The 12,757-nt window shown below is 48.6% G+C and overlaps 10 non-coding genes across 10 annotated transcripts; all 10 read left to right on the top strand.

The window, feature by feature from the left end:
* The first annotated feature begins 480 nt into the window (after positions 1 to 480).
* On the top strand, positions 481 to 552 carry TRNAP-UGG (transfer RNA proline (anticodon UGG)). The gene has a single exon. It is a non-coding gene; the product is annotated as a tRNA-Pro (tRNA).
* Positions 553 to 2,590: 2,038 nt separating this feature from the next.
* TRNAV-AAC (transfer RNA valine (anticodon AAC)) lies at positions 2,591 to 2,663 on the top strand. The gene has a single exon. It is a non-coding gene; the product is annotated as a tRNA-Val (tRNA).
* A 1,336-nt stretch (positions 2,664 to 3,999) lies between these two features.
* Positions 4,000 to 4,071, top strand: TRNAP-UGG (transfer RNA proline (anticodon UGG)). The gene has a single exon. It is a non-coding gene; the product is annotated as a tRNA-Pro (tRNA).
* A 444-nt stretch (positions 4,072 to 4,515) lies between these two features.
* Positions 4,516 to 4,588, top strand: TRNAV-UAC (transfer RNA valine (anticodon UAC)). Its single transcript has one exon. It is a non-coding gene; the product is annotated as a tRNA-Val (tRNA).
* Positions 4,589 to 6,109: 1,521 nt separating this feature from the next.
* TRNAV-AAC (transfer RNA valine (anticodon AAC)) lies at positions 6,110 to 6,182 on the top strand. Its single transcript has one exon. It is a non-coding gene; the product is annotated as a tRNA-Val (tRNA).
* A 1,336-nt stretch (positions 6,183 to 7,518) lies between these two features.
* TRNAP-UGG (transfer RNA proline (anticodon UGG)) lies at positions 7,519 to 7,590 on the top strand. The gene has a single exon. It is a non-coding gene; the product is annotated as a tRNA-Pro (tRNA).
* A 444-nt stretch (positions 7,591 to 8,034) lies between these two features.
* TRNAV-UAC (transfer RNA valine (anticodon UAC)) lies at positions 8,035 to 8,107 on the top strand. Its single transcript has one exon. It is a non-coding gene; the product is annotated as a tRNA-Val (tRNA).
* A 1,521-nt stretch (positions 8,108 to 9,628) lies between these two features.
* On the top strand, positions 9,629 to 9,701 carry TRNAV-AAC (transfer RNA valine (anticodon AAC)). The gene has a single exon. It is a non-coding gene; the product is annotated as a tRNA-Val (tRNA).
* A 1,336-nt stretch (positions 9,702 to 11,037) lies between these two features.
* TRNAP-UGG (transfer RNA proline (anticodon UGG)) lies at positions 11,038 to 11,109 on the top strand. Its single transcript has one exon. It is a non-coding gene; the product is annotated as a tRNA-Pro (tRNA).
* Positions 11,110 to 11,553: 444 nt separating this feature from the next.
* TRNAV-UAC (transfer RNA valine (anticodon UAC)) lies at positions 11,554 to 11,626 on the top strand. The gene has a single exon. It is a non-coding gene; the product is annotated as a tRNA-Val (tRNA).
* Positions 11,627 to 12,757: the final 1,131 nt, after the last annotated feature.

The following is a 12,757-nucleotide window of genomic DNA, read 5'->3' as shown; positions in this document are numbered from 1 at the left end:
AATGAGTCGGGAGGAAAGGAGGTGATTTTCCTATCGAAGGCCATTCTGGGAATTCAGCCACCCCGCGTCTCCCAGGTGAGTGTTTCAGGCCTGTGAGGCACTCATATAAATCTCGCCTGATCAAGCCTGATCGAGCACTGAGCGAGCAAGTGTGCTTGAATACAAGAGGCATGCTCCTCTGGCTCAGGCGCAAGAGATGGCAGGCCCTTCAGTGCTTCTGGTCTGGAAGTCTACGGTGCAAGGGCCCAGGTCCTGCGGAGGCGTACAACTACCAGAAAGGGTCTGCTTTTCTCATCAGCGCCACAGTTCAGCTTGCTAGCATAGGGCTTCTTGACTACCTCTTGCCTTGCTAGAGGCAAAAAAAAAACCCTTGGCACAAAACATCAATTGCTATGGCACGCTTAGAAGGAGAGTCTCCACGTGGCCCTGCTTTTTCACAAAGACACTTCAGAAGATGTTTGAAAGGCTTTTGCAGCAGCAGGCTCGTTGGTCTAGGGGTATGATTCTCGCTTTGGGTGTGAGAGGTCCCGGGTTCAAATCCCGGACGAGCCCGTGCCTTCATAGGTTCGATCTGTTTTTAAACAGGAGTATTTCTGCTTTCCACTCTTGTAAGATGCCATGGTGGAATGCATTGCATGCTTTCTACTGGTGTCGAGGCAGTTCGGCATGATGAAGGAGTGCGGGATTTCTTTCTAACTGCTTTTTTGTGTTGGAGCAGCACTTCTCGTTGGAACATGAAATGCACAGTGCTTCTCCAAAGTAATTGCAGGGCTGGTTTTGAAATCACCTCTTGGAATGAAAGTGATCCCAGTTCCTTTCTTCCAAAGGAAGAGATCCTGTCAGAAAGGCTCAGCTTTGAGCGTCATGAATATTGTCCCTTAGTCCTTGCATTCCAGTCCAAAGCATAGCCACATAAAGAAAGCAGGTGTGTCTGTTTCCAGTGCAGTGGTTCCAGTCCAATGCATAGCCACATGAAGCAAATAAGCAGGCATGTCTGTTTCTGTAGTGTAGTGGTTATCAAGTTCGCCTTACACGCGAAAGGTCCCTGGTTCGAGGCCAGGCAGAAACAGCAAGTTGCTGTGCTTTATCACATTATTTGCATTTACCACCTCACCTGACAGGTAAATTGAAATAAAAGAGGCTGTGTCTATCCCTCACCATCGTGAGGTACTACGCTCCAAGGGCATCGGTCTCAACTCACCAAGAGAAGACGATACACCTTACGGCAGTCAGTTGCTCCCTTTTTGACCTTTCCATTGAAGCCTGGGCCTACTGTGGTCAAGCCAGCCAAGGAAGGAAGGTATGAGAGCGAAAATGGCTTTCCTACCTTCACCAAGAACATACACCTTGAGCAAAGAAAGGGCCAGACTTACAAGGCCCTATCGCCACCGGCACATCATCTTTAGTGACGCCCCGGTGGCACTATGTACTGTGCCGTATTTACAAGACGCCGTTCAACCACGTTTTGTGGCTTAACACCACCTTGTAAATACGGCCCCTTCACACGCAGCCCTTTCCCTGGAAGGGGCGTGCAATGGGCGTTGCTCTGGGTGGGCCACTGCAACACCATAGCATTTTGATGCTGCTCCAGTTTTACGAGTTTTTGTAAATCTGTGGCAGCGCCAAAAACCAAGCGCCATACAATGGGTGTCGTTATAGTGGAGAAACGAGCAGAAATGTTTTCATTTCTCCTCATTTTTGCTCTTTCTATGTGTGCTGCACGAACATATCGCCACTGAAGATTTCTGTTGTGCAGGAAGGTGTGCCTTCCTGAACAAAAACAATTTCCCCCTCCACGCAGCCATCCTTGTACCATGGCGCAAGGATGGCTGCGTTGGTGCTCGGCAGCTAATTTAGAGCTGGCGCAGAGGGAAGCACAGGGGTGCGCTGTATTCTACTAAATACGGCGCTTCCCTGCATTTTGAAAATGACTGAGTGCGAGGCTGCCAAATTTGGCAGAGCGTCTCACTCAGTCATCCTCTTGTAATTATGGGCCAAAAGGTCTAAAGGATAGAGGCGTTTTATGTCATGTTCGATGACGACCATGGAAATGACTCTAGACATATTGCAGAAGAGAGAACCATGTGCATTTTCTTGCCTTGCGATGTATTCGCCCACTCTCTGCCCTCAACCCTAGGAGCAGGGTCTGAGCAGTGGTGCTTCTGTGCCCTCGCTCGTTGGTGTCTGGGTCCAAATCCCCAACACACCCTTTTTAGCAGAAAACACACAAATTTTACTCAAAATACACAAAGCTTGAAGATTCCTCATTCCACTCAAAGCATTGTTGTGCAAAATATTTTTAGCCTCAGGAGAAAAAAAGGATCACCATGCCTTGGCTTCCTTCCGGCTTGCTTTCAGTGTGCTCTGTGTGATGCTTTCACAGGCTCTGGTTTCAGGCATTTAGGCATCAGATATTTGTCTCTACCCGCAGCTGTGACTTTTCAGTACATCTGAGTGTACGCTTGCTGGCTGACAACGCTGCAATTTTCACACTTACTCCTCGCTTTGCGAGCAACTGCTGATCAAGTATAGAGGCAATCGGGCAAACATATGAGGGGAATTTTGCTCCTTCAGTCAAGCCCTCATGCTTGTTTCTGTAGTGTAGTGGTTATCACGTTCGCCTAACACGCGAAAGGTCCCCGGTTCGAGACCGGGCAGAAACAATGGGCAGTGTCTGCTTTTGTGTTTGCTCCCTAAAAGCGTAGTCTCACTCAGGGATGGCCTTTAAAAACTTGTGACCTGTGTAAAACTTGTATTACTATTGCAGGCCGGTAAAAAGTTATCTGCATCTTTGCGTAGTCGTGCATGTGCCTGGTTTCTTATTCTGTTTTTTACTTTTTTTTTTCTTGGCCATGTTATATTGTGGGGCCTTTAAACCTGTCACCTTGATAGGAACATTGCAAGCGGCAGCATCGACAAGTGCAGACTGAGGAGTCAGACCTAAACACAGACTCAGCTGTCAGGATGGCCGAGTGGTCTAAGGCGGCAGCCTCAAGAGAGCTTGATCTTCAGTTAAGCTAAGCATCCTGGTTTGCTCATGTAGTTGTGGGTTCAAATCGCACTTCTGATAGGTCTATTTTCTGCCCTTAAATCTTCCTCTGCTTGCACAGCCAGCTCCCCACAACACTATCTTTGCAAGCTGCTGTAGCATATGAAAAGAAATCCACCAACCCTCCGGCTGGGCCCTCAATCAGCATTCCATGTATTTCTGGAAGGGGCATCTCAGTCACGCCTTCTGTTAGAGCTGCACCTTATCACTGTAACTACCATGCTGGTTTCTACTTAAGCAGTTGATTCCATTGTTTGAAGTGAGGCTCTCCTGCCACTTTTGGGCAGAGAAGGCACTGCCCCTGCAACAACAACAGGCAGACAAGCTCAACCTGGGTTTCCTGGTTAGGTGGGCGGAGCAGAATGGCAATGGTCCCTCCTTGTGACTTGAAATTAACATGAAGAAGACAGAGAGGCAGCTGGGAGTAGGCAGTACCCATGCACCCCTGAACACTGTCTTGCGATTTTCACCCAATTCTGAAATGAGTCGGGAGGAAAGGAGGTGATTTTCCTATCGAAGGCCATTCTGGGAATTCAGCCACCCCGCGTCTCCCAGGTGAGTGTTTCAGGCCTGTGAGGCACTCATATAAATCTCGCCTGATCGAGCACTGAGCGAGCAATTGTGCTTGAATACAAGAGGCATGCTCCTCTGGCTCAGGCGCAAGAGATGGCAGGCCCTTCAGTGCTTCTGGTCTGGAAGTCTACGGTGCAAGGGCCCAGGTCCTGCGGAGGCGTACAACTACCAGAAAGGGTCTGCTTTTCTCATCAGCGCCACAGTTCAGCTTGCTAGCATAGGGCTTCTTGACTACCTCTTGCCTTGCTAGAGGCAAAAAAAAAACCCTTGGCACAAAACATCAATTGCTATGGCACGCTTAGAAGGAGAGTCTCCAAGTGGCCCTGCTTTTTCACAAAGACACTTCAGAAGATGTTTGAAAGGCTTTTGCAGCAGCAGGCTCGTTGGTCTAGGGGTATGATTCTCGCTTTGGGTGTGAGAGGTCCCGGGTTCAAATCCCGGACGAGCCCGTGCCTTCATAGGTTCGATCTGTTTTTAAACAGGAGTATTTCTGCTTTCCACTCTTGTAAGATGCCATGGTGGAATGCATTGCATGCTTTCTACTGGTGTCGAGGCAGTTCGGCATGATGAAGGAGTGCGGGATTTCTTTCTAACTGCTTTTTTGTGTTGGAGCAGCACTTCTCGTTGGAACATGAAATGCACAGTGCTTCTCCAAAGTAATTGCAGGGCTGGTTTTGAAATCACCTCTTGGAATGAAAGTGATCCCAGTTCCTTTCTTCCAAAGGAAGAGATCCTGTCAGAAAGGCTCAGCTTTGAGCGTCATGAATATTGTCCCTTAGTCCTTGCATTCCAGTCCAAAGCATAGCCACATAAAGAAAGCAGGTGTGTCTGTTTCCAGTGCAGTGGTTCCAGTCCAATGCATAGCCACATGAAGCAAATAAGCAGGCATGTCTATTTCTGTAGTGTAGTGGTTATCACGTTCGCCTTACATGCGAAAGGTCCCTGGTTCGAGGCCAGGCAGAAACAGCAAGTTGCTGTGCTTTATCACATTATTTGCATTTACCACCTCACCTGACAGGTAAATTGAAATAAAAGAGGCTGTGTCTATCCCTCACCATCGTGAGGTACTACGCTCCAAGGGCATCGGTCTCAACTCACCAAGAGAAGACGATACACCTTACGGCAGTCAGTTGCTCCCTTTTTGACCTTTCCATTGAAGCCTGGGCCTACTGTGGTCAAGCCAGCCAAGGAAGGAAGGTATGAGAGCGAAAATGGCTTTCCTACCTTCACCAAGAACATACACCTTGAGCAAAGAAAGGGCCAGACTTACAAGGCCCTATCGCCACCGGCACATCATCTTTAGTGACGCCCCGGTGGCACTATGTACTGTGCCGTATTTACAAGACGCCGTTCAACCACGTTTTGTGGCTTAACACCACCTTGTAAATACGGCCCCTTCACACGCAGCCCTTTCCCTGGAAGGGGCGTGCAATGGGCGTTGCTCTGGGTGGGCCACTGCAACACCATAGCATTTTGATGCTGCTCCAGTTTTACGAGTTTTTGTAAATCTGTGGCAGCGCCAAAAACCAAGCGCCATACAATGGGTGTCGTTATAGTGGAGAAACGAGCAGAAATGTTTTCATTTCTCCTCATTTTTGCTCTTTCTATGTGTGCTGCACGAACATATCGCCACTGAAGATTTCTGTTGTGCAGGAAGGTGTGCCTTCCTGAACAAAAACAATTTCCCCCTCCACGCAGCCATCCTTGTACCATGGCGCAAGGATGGCTGCGTTGGTGCTCGGCAGCTAATTTAGAGCTGGCGCAGAGGGAAGCACAGGGGTGCGCTGTATTCTACTAAATACGGCGCTTCCCTGCATTTTGAAAATGACTGAGTGCGAGGCTGCCAAATTTGGCAGAGCGTCTCACTCAGTCATCCTCTTGTAATTATGGGCCAAAAGGTCTAAAGGATAGAGGCGTTTTATGTCATGTTCGATGACGACCATGGAAATGACTCTAGTCATATTGCAGAAGAGAGAACCATGTGCATTTTCTTGCCTTGCGATGTATTCGCCCACTCTCTGCCCTCAACCCTAGGAGCAGGGTCTGAGCAGTGGTGCTTCTGTGCCCTCGCTCGTTGGTGTCCGGGTCCAAATCCCCAACACACCCTTTTTCGCAGAAAACACACAAATTTTACTCAAAATACACAAAGCTTGAAGATTCCTCATTCCACTCAAAGCATTGTTGTGCAAAATATTTTTAGCCTCAGGAGAAAAAAAGGATCACCATGCCTTGGCTTCCTTCCTGCTTGCTTTCAGTGTGCTCTGTGTGATGCTTTCACAGGCTCTGGTTTCAGGCATTTAGGCATCAGATATTTGTCTCTACCCGCAGCTGTGACTTTTCAGTACATCTGAGTGTACGCTTGCTGGCTGACAACGCTGCAATTTTCACACTTACTCCTCGCTTTGCGAGCAACTGCTGATCAAGTATAGAGGCAATCGGGCAAACATATGAGGGGAATTTTGCTCCTTCAGTCAAGCCCTCATACTTGTTTCTGTAGTGTAGTGGTTATCACGTTTGCCTAACACGCGAAAGGTCCCCGGTTCGAGACCGGGCAGAAACAATGGGCAGAGTCTGCTTTTGTGTTTGCTCCCTAAAAGCTTAGTCTCACTCAGGGATGGCCTTTAAAAACTTGTGACCTGTGTAAAACTTGTATTACTATTGCAGGCCGGTAAAAAGTTATCTGCATCTTTGCGTAGTCGTGCATGTGCCTGGTTTCTTATTCTGTTTTTTTCTTTTTTTTTTCTTGGCCATGTTATATTGTGGGGCCTTTAAACCTGTCACCTTGATAGGAACATTGCAAGCGGCAGCATCGACAAGTGCAGACTGAGGAGTCAGACCTAAACACAGACTCAGCTGTCAGGATGGCCGAGTGGTCTAAGGCGGCAGCCTCAAGAGAGCTTGATCTTCAGTTAAGCTAAGCATCCTGGTTTGCTCATGTAGTTGTGGGTTCAAATCGCACTTCTGATAGGTCTATTTTCTGCCCTTAAATCTTCCTCTGCTTGCACAGCCAGCTCCCCACAACACTATCTTTGCAAGCTGCTGTAGCATATGAAAAGAAATCCACCAACCCTCCGGCTGGGCCCTCAATCAGCATTCCATGTATTTCTGGAAGGGGCATCTCAGTCACGCCTTCTGTTAGAGCTGCACCTTATCACTGTAACTACCATGCTGGTTTCTACTTAAGCAGTTGATTCCATCGTTTGAAGTGAGGCTCTCCTGCCACTTTTGGGCAGAGAAGGCACTGCCCCTGCAACAACAACAGGCAGACAAGCTCAACCTGGGTTTCCTGGTTAGGTGGGCGGAGCAGAATGGCAATGGTCCCTCCTTGTGACTTGAAATTAACATGAAGAAGACAGAGAGGCAGCTGGGAGTAGGCAGTACCCATGCACCCCTGAACACTGTCTTGCGATTTTCACCCAATTCTGAAATGAGTCGGGAGGAAAGGAGGTGATTTTCCTATCGAAGGCCATTCTGGGAATTCAGCCACCCCGCGTCTCCCAGGTGAGTGTTTCAGGCCTGTGAGGCACTCATATAAATCTCGCCTGATCGAGCACTGAGCGAGCAATTGTGCTTGAATACAACAGGCATGCTCCTCTGGCTCAGGCGCAAGAGATGGCAGGCCCTTCAGTGCTTCTGGTCTGGAAGTCTACGGTGCAAGGGCCCAGGTCCTGCGGAGGCGTACAACTACCAGAAAGGGTCTGCTTTTCTCATCAGCGCCACAGTTCAGCTTGCTAGCATAGGGCTTCTTGACTACCTCTTGCCTTGCTAGAGGCAAAAAAAAAACCCTTGGCACAAAACATCAATTGCTATGGCACGCTTAGAAGGAGAGTCTCCAAGTGGCCCTGCTTTTTCACAAAGACAGTTCAGAAGATGTTTGAAAGGCTTTTGCAGCAGCAGGCTCGTTGGTCTAGGGGTATGATTCTCGCTTTGGGTGTGAGAGGTCCCGGGTTCAAATCCCGGACGAGCCCGTGCCTTCATAGGTTCGATCTGTTTTTAAACAGGAGTATTTCTGCTTTCCACTCTTGTAAGATGCCATGGTGGAATGCATTGCATGCTTTCTACTGGTGTCGAGGCAGTTCGGCATGATGAAGGAGTGCGGGATTTCTTTCTAACTGCTTTTTTGTGTTGGAGCAGCACTTCTCGTTGGAACGTGAAATGCACAGTGCTTCTCCAAAGTAATTGCAGGGCTGGTTTTGAAATCACCTCTTGGAATGAAAGTGATCCCAGTTCCTTTCTTCCAAAGGAAGAGATCCTGTCAGAAAGGCTCAGCTTTGAGCGTCATGAATATTGTCCCTTAGTCCTTGCATTCCAGTCCAAAGCATAGCCACATAAAGAAAGCAGGTGTGTCTGTTTCCAGTGCAGTGGTTCCAGTCCAATGCATAGCCACATGAAGCAAATAAGCAGGCATGTCTGTTTCTGTAGTGTAGTGGTTATCACGTTCGCCTTACACGCGAAAGGTCCCTGGTTCGAGGCCAGGCAGAAACAGCAAGTTGCTGTGCTTTATCACATTATTTGCATTTACCACCTCACCTGACAGGTAAATTGAAATTAAAGAGGCTGTGTCTATCCCTCACCATCGTGAGGTACTACGCTCCAAGGGCATCGGTCTCAACTCACCAAGAGAAGACGATACACCTTACGGCAGTCAGTTGCTCCCTTTTTGACCTTTCCATTGAAGCCTGGGCCTACTGTGGTCAAGCCAGCCAAGGAAGGAAGGTATGAGAGCGAAAATGGCTTTCCTACCTTCACCAAGAACATACACCTTGACCAAAGAAAGGGCCAGACTTACAAGGCCCTATCGCCACCGGCACATCATCTTTAGTGACGCCCCGGTGGCACTATGTACTGTGCCGTATTTACAAGACGCCGTTCAACCACGTTTTGTGGCTTAACACCACCTTGTAAATACGGCCCCTTCACACGCAGCCCTTTCCCTGGAAGGGGCGTGCAATGGGCGTTGCTCTGGGTGGGCCACTGCAACACCATAGCATTTTGATGCTGCTCCAGTTTTACGAGTTTTTGTAAATCTGTGGCAGCGCTAAAAACCAAGCGCCATACAATGGGTGTCGTTATAGTGGAGAAACGAGCAGAAATGTTTTCATTTCTCCTCATTTTTGCTCTTTCTATGTGTGCTGCACGAACATATCGCCACTGAAGATTTCTGTTGTGCAGGAAGGTGTGCCTTCCTGAACAAAAACAATTTCCCCCTCCACGCAGCCATCCTTGTACCATGGCGCAAGGATGGCTGCGTTGGTGCTCGGCAGCTAATTTAGAGCTGGCGCAGAGGGAAGCACAGGGGTGCGCTGTATTCTACTAAATACGGCGCTTCCCTGCATTTTGAAAATGACTGAGTGCGAGGCTGCCAAATTTGGCAGAGCGTCTCACTCAGTCATCCTCTTGTAATTATGGGCCAAAAGGTCTAAAGGATAGAGGCGTTTTATGTCATGTTCGATGACGACCATGGAAATGATTCTAGTCATATTGCAGAAGAGAGAACCATGTGCATTTTCTTGCCTTGCGATGTATTCGCCCACTCTCTGCCCTCAACCCTAGGAGCAGGGTCTGAGCAGTGGTGCTTCTGTGCCCTCGCTCGTTGGTGTCCGGGTCCAAATCCCCAACACACCCTTTTTCGCAGAAAACACACAAATTTTACTCAAAATACACAAAGCTTGAAGATTCCTCATTCCACTCAAAGCATTGTTGTGCAAAATATTTTTAGCCTCAGGAGAAAAAAAGGATCACCATGCCTTGGCTTCCTTCCTGCTTGCTTTCAGTGTGCTCTGTGTGATGCTTTCACAGGCTCTGGTTTCAGGCATTTAGGCATCAGATATTTGTCTCTACCCGCAGCTGTGACTTTTCAGTACATCTGAGTGTACGCTTGCTGGCTGACAACGCTGCAATTTTCACACTTACTCCTCGCTTTGCGAGCAACTGCTGATCAAGTATAGAGGCAATCGGGCAAACATATGAGGGGAATTTTGCTCCTTCAGTCAAGCCCTCATGCTTGTTTCTGTAGTGTAGTGGTTATCACGTTCGCCTAACACGTGAAAGGTCCCCGGTTCGAGACCGGGCAGAAACAATGGGCAGTGTCTGCTTTTGTGTTTGCTCCCTAAAAGCTTAGTCTCACTCAGGGATGGCCTTTAAAAACTTGTGACCTGTGTAAAACTTGTATTACTATTGCAGGCCGGTAAAAAGTTATCTGCATCTTTGCGTAGTCGTGCATGTGCCTGGTTTCTTATTCTGTTTTTTACTTTTTTTTTTCTTGGCCATGTTATATTGTGGGGCCTTTAAACCTGTCACCTTGATAGGAACATTGCAAGCGGCAGCATCGACAAGTGCAGACTGAGGAGTCAGACCTAAACACAGACTCAGCTGTCAGGATGGCCGAGTGGTCTAAGGCGGCAGCCTCAAGAGAGCTTGATCTTCAGTTAAGCTAAGCATCCTGGTTTGCTCATGTAGTTGTGGGTTCATATCGCACTTCTGATAGGTCTATTTTCTGCCCTTAAATCTTCCTCTGCTTGCACAGCCAGCTCCCCACAACACTATCTTTGCAAGCTGCTGTAGCATATGAAAAGAAATCCACCAACCCTCCGGCTGGGCCCTCAATCAGCATTCCATGTATTTCTGGAAGGGGCATCTCAGTCACGCCTTCTGTTAGAGCTGCACCTTATCACTGTAACTACCATGCTGGTTTCTACTTAAGCAGTTGATTCCATCGTTTGAAGTGAGGCTCTCCTGCCACTTTTGGGCAGAGAAGGCACTGCCCCTGCAACAACAACAGGCAGACAAGCTCAACCTGGGTTTCCTGGTTAGGTGGGCGGAGCAGAATGGCAATGGTCCCTCCTTGTGACTTGAAATTAACATGAAGAAGACAGAGAGGCAGCTGGGAGTAGGCAGTACCCATGCACCCCTGAACACTGTCTTGCGATTTTCACCCAATTCTGAAATGAGTCGGGAGGAAAGGAGGTGATTTTCCTATCGAAGGCCATTCTGGGAATTCAGCCACCCCGCGTCTCCCAGGTGAGTGTTTCAGGCCTGTGAGGCACTCATATAAATCTCGCCTGATCGAGCACTGAGCGAGCAAGTGTGCTTGAATACAAGAGGCATGCTCCTCTGGCTCAGGCGCAAGAGATGGCAGGCCCTTCAGTGCTTCTGGTCTGGAAGTCTACGGTGCAAGGGCCCAGGTCCTGCGGAGGCGTACAACTACCAGAAAGGGTCTGCTTTTCTCATCAGCGCCACAGTTCAGCTTGCTAGCATAGGGCTTCTTGACTACCTCTTGCCTTGCTAGAGGCAAAAAAAAAACCCTTGGCACAAAACATCAATTGCTATGGCACGCTTAGAAGGAGAGTCTCCAAGTGGCCCTGCTTTTTCACAAAGACACTTCAGAAGATGTTTGAAAGGCTTTTGCAGCAGCAGGCTCGTTGGTCTAGGGGTATGATTCTCGCTTTGGGTGTGAGAGGTCCCGGGTTCAAATCCCGGACGAGCCCGTGCCTTCATAGGTTCGATCTGTTTTTAAACAGGAGTATTTCTGCTTTCCACTCTTGTAAGATGCCATGGTGGAATGCATTGCATGCTTTCTACTGGTGTCGAGGCAGTTCGGCATGATGAAGGAGTGCGGGATTTCTTTCTAACTGCTTTTTTGTGTTGGAGCAGCACTTCTCGTTGGAACATGAAATGCACAGTGCTTCTCCAAAGTAATTGCAGGGCTGGTTTTGAAATCACCTCTTGGAATGAAAGTGATCCCAGTTCCTTTCTTCCAAAGGAAGAGATCCTGTCAGAAAGGCTCAGCTTTGAGCGTCATGAATATTGTCCCTTAGTCCTTGCATTCCAGTCCAAAGCATAGCCACATAAAGAAAGCAGGTGTGTCTGTTTCCAGTGCAGTGGTTCCAGTCCAATGCATAGCCACATGAAGCAAATAAGCAGGCATGTCTGTTTCTGTAGTGTAGTGGTTATCACGTTCGCCTTACACGCGAAAGGTCCCTGGTTCGAGGCCAGGCAGAAACAGCAAGTTGCTGTGCTTTATCACAATATTTGCATTTACCACCTCACCTGACAGGTAAATTGAAATTAAAGAGGCTGTGTCTATCCCTCACCATCGTGAGGTACTACGCTCCAAGGGCATCGGTCTCAACTCACCAAGAGAAGACGATACACCTTACGGCAGTCAGTTGCTCCCTTTTTGACCTTTTCATTGAAGCCTGGGCCTACTGTGGTCAAGCCAGCCAAGGAAGGAAGGTATGAGAGCGAAAATGGCTTTCCTACCTTCACCAAGAACATACACCTTGAGCAAAGAAAGGGCCAGACTTACAAGGCCCTATCGCCACCGGCACATCATCTTTAGTGACGCCCCGGTGGCACTATGTACTGTGCCGTATTTACAAGACGCCGTTCAACCACGTTTTGTGGCTTAACACCACCTTGTAAATACGGCCCCTTCACACGCAGCCCTTTCCCTGGAAGGGGCGTGCAATGGGCGTTGCTCTGGGTGGGCCACTGCAACACCATAGCATTTTGATGCTGCTCCAGTTTTACGAGTTTTTGTAAATCTGTGGCAGCGCCAAAAACCAAGCGCCATACAATGGGTGTCGTTATAGTGGAGAAACGAGCAGAAATGTTTTCATTTCTCCTCATTTTTGCTCTTTCTATGTGTGCTGCACGAACATATCGCCACTGAAGATTTCTGTTGTGCAGGAAGGTGTGCCTTCCTGAACAAAAACAATTTCCCCCTCCACGCAGCCATCCTTGTACCATGGCGCAAGGATGGCTGCGTTGGTGCTCGGCAGCTAATTTAGAGCTGGCGCAGAGGGAAGCACAGGGGTGCGCTGTATTCTACTAAATACGGCGCTTCCCTGCATTTTGAAAATGACTGAGTGCGAGGCTGCCAAATTTGGCAGAGCGTCTCACTCAGTCATCCTCTTGTAATTATGGGCCAAAAGGTCTAAAGGATAGAGGCGTTTTATGTCATGTTCGATGACGACCATGGAAATGATTCTAGTCATATTGCAGAAGAGAGAACCATGTGCATTTTCTTGCCTTGCGATGTATTCGCCCACTCTCTGCCCTCAACCCTAGGAGCAGGGTCTGAGCAGTGGTGCTTCTGTGCCCTCGCTCGTTGGTGTCCGGGTCCAAATCCCC

This window comes from Pleurodeles waltl, chromosome 10, assembly GCF_031143425.1.
Source record: "Pleurodeles waltl isolate 20211129_DDA chromosome 10, aPleWal1.hap1.20221129, whole genome shotgun sequence".
NCBI lineage: Eukaryota > Metazoa > Chordata > Amphibia > Caudata > Salamandridae > Pleurodeles > Pleurodeles waltl.
The sequence above is the reverse complement of the archived record's forward strand: the minus strand, read 5'-3'. Positions and strand labels throughout refer to the sequence as shown.